Genomic DNA, 9350 nt, shown 5'->3' with positions numbered 1-9350 from the left:
TAATCTTTTTGGATAAATGCATTAAATAATATTGCTATCAGATGTGTCTCAACCATAAAATATAAACTCTGAGTCTTTCTAAATCCAAACTAAATACAAATTATGGTTTAAAATGGATAATTCTAATAATAGCAGTGAGAGAACTCCAATTAATGTTGAAAAACATCAATGTACTCGCTATGACTGTGTTGAATGAATGAAATATACCATTTTGTCAACTGCGTCAGATGTCAGGTAATACAACCAACACTTTGGTCCTTAAAAGATCTTTCTTTTTTTTCCCTTTTTAATTTATAGATTAATGGTTTTGACCCAATTCTCAAGAATGGGTGATGCACACACTGTATAATGTATGTTACAGTGAATGTAAATAAAATATATACCTGTCGATCATTTTAAACCAGTGTTTAATGATGTCATTACACTGATCAGGACCATGATTCCCGTAAATGGAGGTGATAAAATATGATCAACTGTTGAGGAACACTGTGTTAAAACATCTCTCTTCATTCGTGTTTGTAATAAGTGTGTATAGGCCTATACGTTCTTTTCAATACATTATCACAGTCAAATAAAGATCTGAATAAATGTTTATTCAACATTTGTGTGTGTGTGTGACATTTTTTTAGCAACTACACACCTGTTGCAAGGTGTCACTGTGAGCTCCAATCCTCTCCTCTCCTCTCAGGTACCTCTCTAGACTCACTTTTTTACGCTGAAGGTCTAAAGAATTAACGAAAGGTTTTGGCAAACACCTCAGCGCATCGCAGCGCAAAAAAGCAAGTCAGAATAAGTGGTTTTTGAAAAGAAATACATTATTTGAGCTTTTGGGGCTGAAAAAACGTGTCTCTTTTGTTTTAGTGGCAAGTTAGAAGTGTCGTACAGCTACGAGACCACTTTCATTGGATTAGGTGTGCTTCAAACATTCAGAAATAGTCTTGTTTGGAAAGAAAGGATTTTTTTTTAATTTATTGATTTTTAGAGCGGAGGCCGGAAACTAAGCCTGCAAAGGTCATACCCTTGACCTTTGTTGTTAGGAGTGTCTTTGAGCAACGGGACCAGGTTCCCCAGATTCAGCATCATCTACTGAACAAAAGTACGTCTTGTTTGAAACAAAAGGACGTTGGGAAAGTGCCTAAAGGTGGCGCAAACCCTCAAACTACGGTGATTTTTTTAAATGTCACCAATGCATCCAAGAACAACATATTTCCTATTATTTCTTTTAATCAAGGGGCATGTATTCCCACTTACTTTTTGGCCCCGATTCCAACGGTGTTGGTCCTGTCTCTCTACGACCTCAGGAAGTAGGTGTAAAGGCCTACTTCCTGTCCCCAGCCCCCGGAAGTTTTTCGGACTCAGCACGACGAGCTGAACACGTTGATATGTGTTTCCCGGCACACGGACTCACGGTTCTCTTAATCGGCTAGGGTTACGGGTATAGCTTTCGACGCGTGATAGCTCGGCAACGATAGGTCCGTCAGCCAAGTAATTTACATGTGCGCGTACAGCTCGACAATATCTACAATCTGATATGTCCGCCATTTCTGTGCGTCCATCGTAGCAAGAGTTTTCCAACTCTGACCCGTCATCCCGAAGCCTTATAGAGGTACTATACCTAACAGTGTATCGAATGGTGAAATGCTCTCAGTCTCTCGTTCTATCTCTCTCTCTGTCTCTCGTTCTCTTTCTGTCTCTCTGTCTCTCTCTCTCTCTCTCTCGTAGGACGATGTAGAGACCTACATCCTACGCTACGTGCTACGCTGTAGAGACCTACGTCCTCCTACGTCCTACGCTGTAGAGACCTACGTCCTCCTACGTCCTACGCTTTAGAGACCTACGTCCTATGTTACGTCCTACGCTGTAGAGACCTACATCCTACGCTACGTGCTACGCTGTAGAGACCTACGTCCTCCTACGTCCTACGCTGTAGAGACCTACGTCCTACGCTGTAGAGACCTACGTCCTCCTACGTGCTACGCTGTAGAGACACACGTCCTACGCTGTAGAGACCTACGTCCTACCTCACGTCCTACGCTGTAGAGACCTACGTCCTACGTTACGTCCTACGCTGTAGAGACCTACGTCCTACCTCACGTCCTACGCTGTAGAGACATACGTCCTATGCTGTAGAGACCTACATCCTACACTACGTCCTACGCTGTAGAGACCTACGTCCTACCTCACGTCCTACGCTGTAGAGACATACGTCCTATGCTGTAGAGACCTACATCCTACACTACGTCCTACGCTGTAGAGACCTACGTCCTACCTCACGTCCTACGCTGTAGAGACATACGTCCTATGCTGTAGAGACCTACATCCTACACTACGTCCTACGCTGTAGAGACCTACATCCTACACTACGTCCTACGCTGTAGAGACCTACGTCCTGTAATCATGTATAACAACTTATAACCACGTTTATAACATAGTATAAGTGCTGGTCATACTGCATTATTATGCTCAGTGGAACAGCACATTATAACTATTATAGGTGGTTATAAAGGCACAGAGAAGTGCTGTAATGTCATAATAACCAATTTTATTTAATAAATGGAATAATGTCTCATAAACATCAATATTATGCTATAGCATATTATGCAAAGTTGTGTCACTTTACTTAAAGTTCACAAAGTCATGCTATAGGGTATTATAAAATGATACAACTGCTAATAACCATTAAAGAATGTTGCCACTTTACTCTCAAAGGTCTCAAAGTACTGCTATACTGTAGCATATTATTGATGCTTATAAGTTATAAGACATTATTCAATTTAATACACATTGGTTACAATGCATTATGACACAGACATTACAGCACTTATCTATGTGCCTTTATAACCACCTAAGTTATGATAGTTATAATGTGCTGTTCACGGAGCATAATAATGCATTATGACCAGCACTTATAATATGTTATAAACACGGTGGTTATAAGTTGTTATACATTATTACAAACATTTATAACGAGTGTTATAATGTCTTATAAACACATTATAATGCATTATAAAGACGACCTTAATATAAAGTCTTACCAACATTGCACAACTTTACACACAGAAGTGGCGAAAGATCACACATTTCAATGGTCTCAAAAGGGGCATGATACTGCATGATAAGCATATAGTGTTAGTTCATGCAGGATACGGGAGTATTGCACGCCTCAGCTGTTAGTCATCTGATTGCAGCTTCCTGGTACTCTGCTGGTACATTACGTGGTCATTACAAGCTCATAGCACGGCACTCGTGTCGTCAGAGATGGGCAAAATACATTGAAAATTTATTTTGATACAAAATACAAATACTGGGTAAAAAAATGTATCTAAATACAAAATACAAAATACATCTTCCATCCCCATCAAAATACAAATTACAAAATACAAAAAAGTATTTCAAATACGTATTTCAAATACATGTATTTCAAATACTGCCCATCTCTGATGGGCAAAATATATTGAAAATGTATTTTGATACAAAATACAAATACTGGGTCAAAAAATTTATCTAAATACAAAATACATCTTCCATCCCCATCGAAATACAAATGACAAAATACAAAAAAGTATTTCAAATACGTATTTCAAATACATGTATTTCAAATACTGCCCATCTCTGCGTGTCGTGCTATGAGCTTGTAGGTCTGGTATTTTTGAATTTTTTAAAAAATGCGGCACACATCTTTGAATATATATTCTTTCAGAGCGAAGGTTTTTAACTCAAATCTTTGCTTCTGAGAGGTCCCTGAGACAACATATCTTCAGATGGGGGTCTAGCGCTGAATTCCGTTAAAGACAGATATTTCTTTCCCCCATAAAACATGATAATCAGCTACCAGTATTTTTATTCTAGGAGGAAGGGTTTTTCAAAATTATTTTTGAAATATTTTCTTTCAAAATCAAAATGTGTACAGAAAGTGTTAAAATTATGTTTTATTGTGGCCACACCCACCGGTCCATTAAGTATAGCTGGTGTTCACCTTAGCACCACACACCTGAACTGAAGCACCTGAAAAGTACCAAATCATGGCCCTCCATCTTTAAATAGGGCTTTGCATGCGCAATAGATCTCTGCTTGTCTTGCTGCCTGCTTCACATCCACTGCTGCTTAGCTCTCATATGATGTGGCTTAAAGGACCACTTCACCACGTTTCAACGTATGTTCATATTATTGGTCCTCACTAATGTTCATGATAAAATACTACATTAACATTTATTTCCTACTCAGTCTGTGTCTCATAGGAGGGCTGTGGGCAGTTCAGAAATCCGTCCACCAGTGACATTTTACACTGATCTTTTCTAAAGAAGATCTTTTTTAAAACAATATTTCGATTTTTATTATCGTGAGAACAATGGTTTCCATTTTCACATTGCAACTTTTCAGGAATAGAAAGCCTGCAGTTTCTATTAGCTTGGATTCCCTGTCGATGATGTCACTGTGAGGACCAATTATGAAGTAAGGTTGCAAAGTGGTGTAGTGGTCATTCCCTGATTTAGACAACAATCAGGGAACGTCTCCGAGAGAGGAGCCTATATAGAGCAGGGGTTCTCAACCCGTGGAAGTTTTTGTGGAAATGGATGGCTGGAAAATGGAAATTGAGAGTTTACATAGTGCGTGGTGCATGCATAAACTTTCCTTTAATGATTATCTGGTTCCAGTATTAATTTATGATATATTTTCTCTAATATTAAGGTTTATTTTACAGTCAGTTTCTATTGGTGGTGAGGAGGGGGGCGGGGCGGGGCGGGGGTCGCAAGACATGGACAAAGCATTTCTGGGGGTCCCCAGCCAAAAACGTTGACAACCCCTGCTATAGAGCACCGCAGTCCCGCCCCCATTCATGACGACGTGATACCCAGAAGTGAATTCCCCGTTCATTTTCTCCATAGGCTATAGCTATTCCCACACCTCTTCTGATTGGCCGATATTTAATAGTTACTATGTTTTGCTATAACTTTTCAATGGTTTGTCGTATACAGACTTGTGAGTCGCTTCACTTGATTCGCTTGAGCGTCATTGTCCTTCATCCAACTCCAAGTTACCTATCCCCACCCCCTATTCTTATTGGTCGATATATCATAGTTAATTTTTTTTGCCATAACTTTAGTTACGTTGCAGCGCAATGGGAAGAAGGAAATCGCGGTCTCCACTTCATGTTTCAGCTGTGTTTTTAAACCCAGTATTGTGCCCTTCACATGTAGCAACGGATGGGTATTATTATTATTTATTGTTTTTTGGGTCAAACCCCCCAATACCCCTGAAATGCATAGAAAACGGCATTTTGGCACAGTATAGCTATAACACAATACAAACACAACAGGTCTTACAAATCATTAGTCCAAATGTCTCTTGCAATGTGCAATGTCTTCTTCTGAAGACATCAGATGTCTGATAACTATTTTCCCATCAAAGCAAATTAAATTAAAATAAGCACACATTAAACAGCTTTTTACTGTTTAACTGTACAATAAATTACAGTTTTTGGAAACCAAAAGATGTTGAGAATGGAGCAGAACATACTCTAAATAACCTTTTTGGGGGACCTTGACTGATTTATAGTAGACCTACAATGTTTTGGATTTCTATCAGTGCAGGGCAGGCTTGTCGATGGTGAATGAGTATTGTAACATTCTCCTTGGCTTTGACTGCTTCAGTTCAGACAGAACATGGGACATATGCAGCTATACAGTAGACTACTGACTTACTAAGCTATATAGTCTGCTATGCAGAACGTGGTGGTGGGAGGAGGAGGTGGGGGGGACAGATCTTTGCCTTTTTTCTTTTTGCTCATTATGCAGGTCACATGGATGGACCACTGACTGATGTACTGTATCCAGCCAGGTCGGTCATTCGTATTATCATTGACGCTGCGCACACGCGTTTACTTTGTTTTGTAAGCGATCGCCGTGCTAAGCCAGGATTGTTTTTTTTATGTCAAGCCGTCCACTCCATGTGCGCGCGCGCGTACACTGTGCGCGAGCCTCGACACGTTGTTAGCTTGCAGATCGGCTCTTTTTAGCGAACGACACCTACTACAGAATAAAAAGTTAGGTATGGAACTGCGACTATAGAATGTGCACTTGCTGTATCAGTGGCGTGTCTTTATCACGATTGTACGGGCAAATTCTGTAGTCGCACCGGTGCTACAAAGTGAATGGTACAACTCGCAGGGTGCTATTTTCAGTAGCAAATGCGAGTACCTAGTCGCACTGTCGAGCCCTGGGACTCACCACTTACGTGTTGTTTGTCGAATGTCGATGCGTTCTGCGGTGACTGACTGTGGTGGTGGTGGTGGTGGTGGTGGTGGACTGGACTGTTTGGCACAGTCAGTTAGCAGCCAGAAGGGGTGGGGGCAGTGTGCTCTGTTGTGAACGCGGGCTGCAAATCTGACGTCACCACACATTCTTGTGCAACACTGGTGGAGCATAATGTGTTTTTTTCATAGAAATGGGTATTGTGATGTAAACATGACAGTTGCATGGATGCAAAGTAGTGCGTTATGTCTGGACAGGCATGCCGGTGGTGTTGTGCCTGGTGAGATGTGGGCAAACGGTGTGGTTTGGTAGGAGAAGGCGGACAAATGCAGCCGGATAAACGGGGTGCGTGTGTTTTTAATTAGGGTGGCAGGATAACTGTCTTCTGTGTGTTTATATCAATTAAAACTATATATATATATATTATATCAATTATAACTATATATATATATATATATATATATATATCTTCTCTGTGTTTATATCATTATTATAATTATAACTGTCTTCTGTGTTTATATCATGACAATTATAACTCTTTGTATGAATCCAGGTGACATCACTGAAGATGTGGGTGATATCATTGAGACAGCAATTAAACACCAACCTGGGTGAGTGAGTCAACATTTGCGTTAAGTGTCAGTGTTCTTGAGCAAGACTCTGAACCCCCATTCTCTCCCGATGTGCAGGTTGGTGCCTTGCATGGTTTCCTCCGCCATTGGTGTGTGAACGACCGAAAGTGCGATATAAATAATACTATTTATGGCTGCTTAAAGGAGACAACATGGCTGCTTAATATGTGTTGTGTGTGGTGTGTATATCACTGTGTATATCATATTGTGTGTGTGTGTGTGTGTGTGTGTGTGTGTGCGTGTGTGCGTATGTGTGTGCGTGTGTGCGTGCGTGTGAATGTGTGTCAAACAGCAGGAACGCACATCCGTGCACACGGAGGGGATGTCTGTGGCCAACGAAAAACGGCAAAGTGATCATCCCTGTGTCCATCTCTAGTAGACTCAGTACGTTCTGATTGATTGATTGATTTATTGATTGACAAGATTATTAAAATGATCAAAGCATGGCTAATAAGCCTTATGCCTTCAGTTAACTAATTTACTGGCAGATATATTTCCTGCTGCATTTATCCCTTCTTTCAGTGCATACTGTTATTTTGAAGGCAAGCCCTTCCCGGGCCGTGAATAATCTTATTTTAATTATCCCGAAACATATATTTTGTAACTGCGATCAGCGACACTTAAGTTATTAGCCGTGAATAAAGGTGATAGGTAGGTCGGTGTGGCTAATTGTCGGTATCAGCCGGTAACATGCGGGAGGCTATCCCCCCCCCCCCCCCGCGTAGACTGAGCTAACCGGACACAAAAGAATAAAGGTTGTTTTGATGAAAAAAGCAATCTGGGAAAAGAATCAGAGATACATGGATATATATATATATATATATATATCCTGTTATATATACTGTTTATTGATCGCCTAGCAACCGAGAGCTATTCCAAAGGAGCTACTGGCCAATCACAGTGCATCCTTGCATGAGCGGTATAGGCTTTGGGATGATGCGGGTGCTGCATGTCCCTTCGAATAAAAGATTAAATGCACACTGGACCACAATGTTAACGTGATTAGTGTGAATGGCCCCGCATCTGCAGCCACAGGGGTCAATAGTGTAAACAGCAGGGTCAAAGGTCCTATACAGCAAACGGACAGACACAGATACGATCAGACGGACACACATAGTCATGTAAAGGAGCGGTGAGCACCGCTCAAACACTATAATTGTCTCCCTTTGCAGGCCGTGGGGAGACTAACACCATCACCCCCACCCCATACACCCTGCACCCACACGTGTGTGTGTGTGTGTGTAATAACATCAACGTTAACCTCATCTTCTTTCACCTTCCATTCTGTCCCTTTCACCAGGCGAGGAGCTAATGGCGTACGCTAGCAAGGCTGCGTATCTGTCCAGGAGTCAGGTGTCGGCCAACTGCTCCACCACAGGCAGCTCTTCGTCCAGAGGCTCCACAGGCTCCAGGGGGCCCAGCTCAGCGAGGAAACACAGCGAGGTGAGAAACACTGTGTGTGATGTCATATCATCACTGTGTGTCTGTGTGTGATGTCATAAAACCTGTGGACCCCTGTCGGCCCGCGGGCCACACTTTGATAACCACTGCCATAGATAACGGTTGTCATGGTTACATCATTCATTCTATCATTCATGGTTTAATAACTAATAAACATTGCATGGATGCACCTGGGATGTATCCTGAGGTCAACTGGGTTTCGGGTCTCTCAAACATCATACCCCTCACTCGGGCGACCCAGCCGGGAGTGATCAAGTCCCGACTTACGTCCCAGTAGCTACCCTCAATCAGTCCCGCTAGGGAAAAACCAGGGGCACACAATCCCTTGGAACTACTCCAGAGCAACTCTGCCAGGGCTGGGAGGTACACTTCTGGCGCATGGAGGGACTAGGCTCCTGTCCGGGCCCCTCCTACGTCTTTAAAAAGGTGTCGAATCTAAATCTGACTTCATGAAATAAGGAAGGGAAAAAACATCACCAGAAGCTCAACCATAACAACCATTAAAATTTGTTGTTTTTATTATGTTAATTCAAAAAATGTTGATTAAAAACAAATGGTCAATTTAACTTTTTTTTGCAAGAAATATAAACAGAAATAAGGCCTCATTTCTGTGAACACAGGATATACAGCAGAGGAATTACTCTATAGTGGTTAATGAAATAGCACACCAAAACTGCAAATACAAATATAGATCATTATTACAACGATAGCATGTGATTATGATGCATAATGTGTAAACTACTTTAAGGTTGAAAAAAAAACAAATCCAAATTATCCTAAACTAACTTTAAAGCTGCACTTTTTTAACAACCTTTTAGCATTATTATGTCTCACAAAGTTATACAAGTCATAACACTAAACAGCACACTAATTCATACAACAGGCATCAAGTAACAGCAATCTTGCTTTATCATCATATAAAAGTATAAAACTAAAGAGTAATCTAGCTTTATCAACATATAAAAGTATAAAACTAAGCAGTAATCTAGCTTTAAGATCATATAAA

Source organism: Protomyctophum parallelum (genome assembly GCF_964188405.1).
Source record: "Protomyctophum parallelum genome assembly, chromosome: 7".
Classification (NCBI taxonomy): domain Eukaryota; kingdom Metazoa; phylum Chordata; class Actinopteri; order Myctophiformes; family Myctophidae; genus Protomyctophum; species Protomyctophum parallelum.
The sequence above is the reverse complement of the archived record's forward strand: the minus strand, read 5'-3'. Positions refer to the sequence as shown.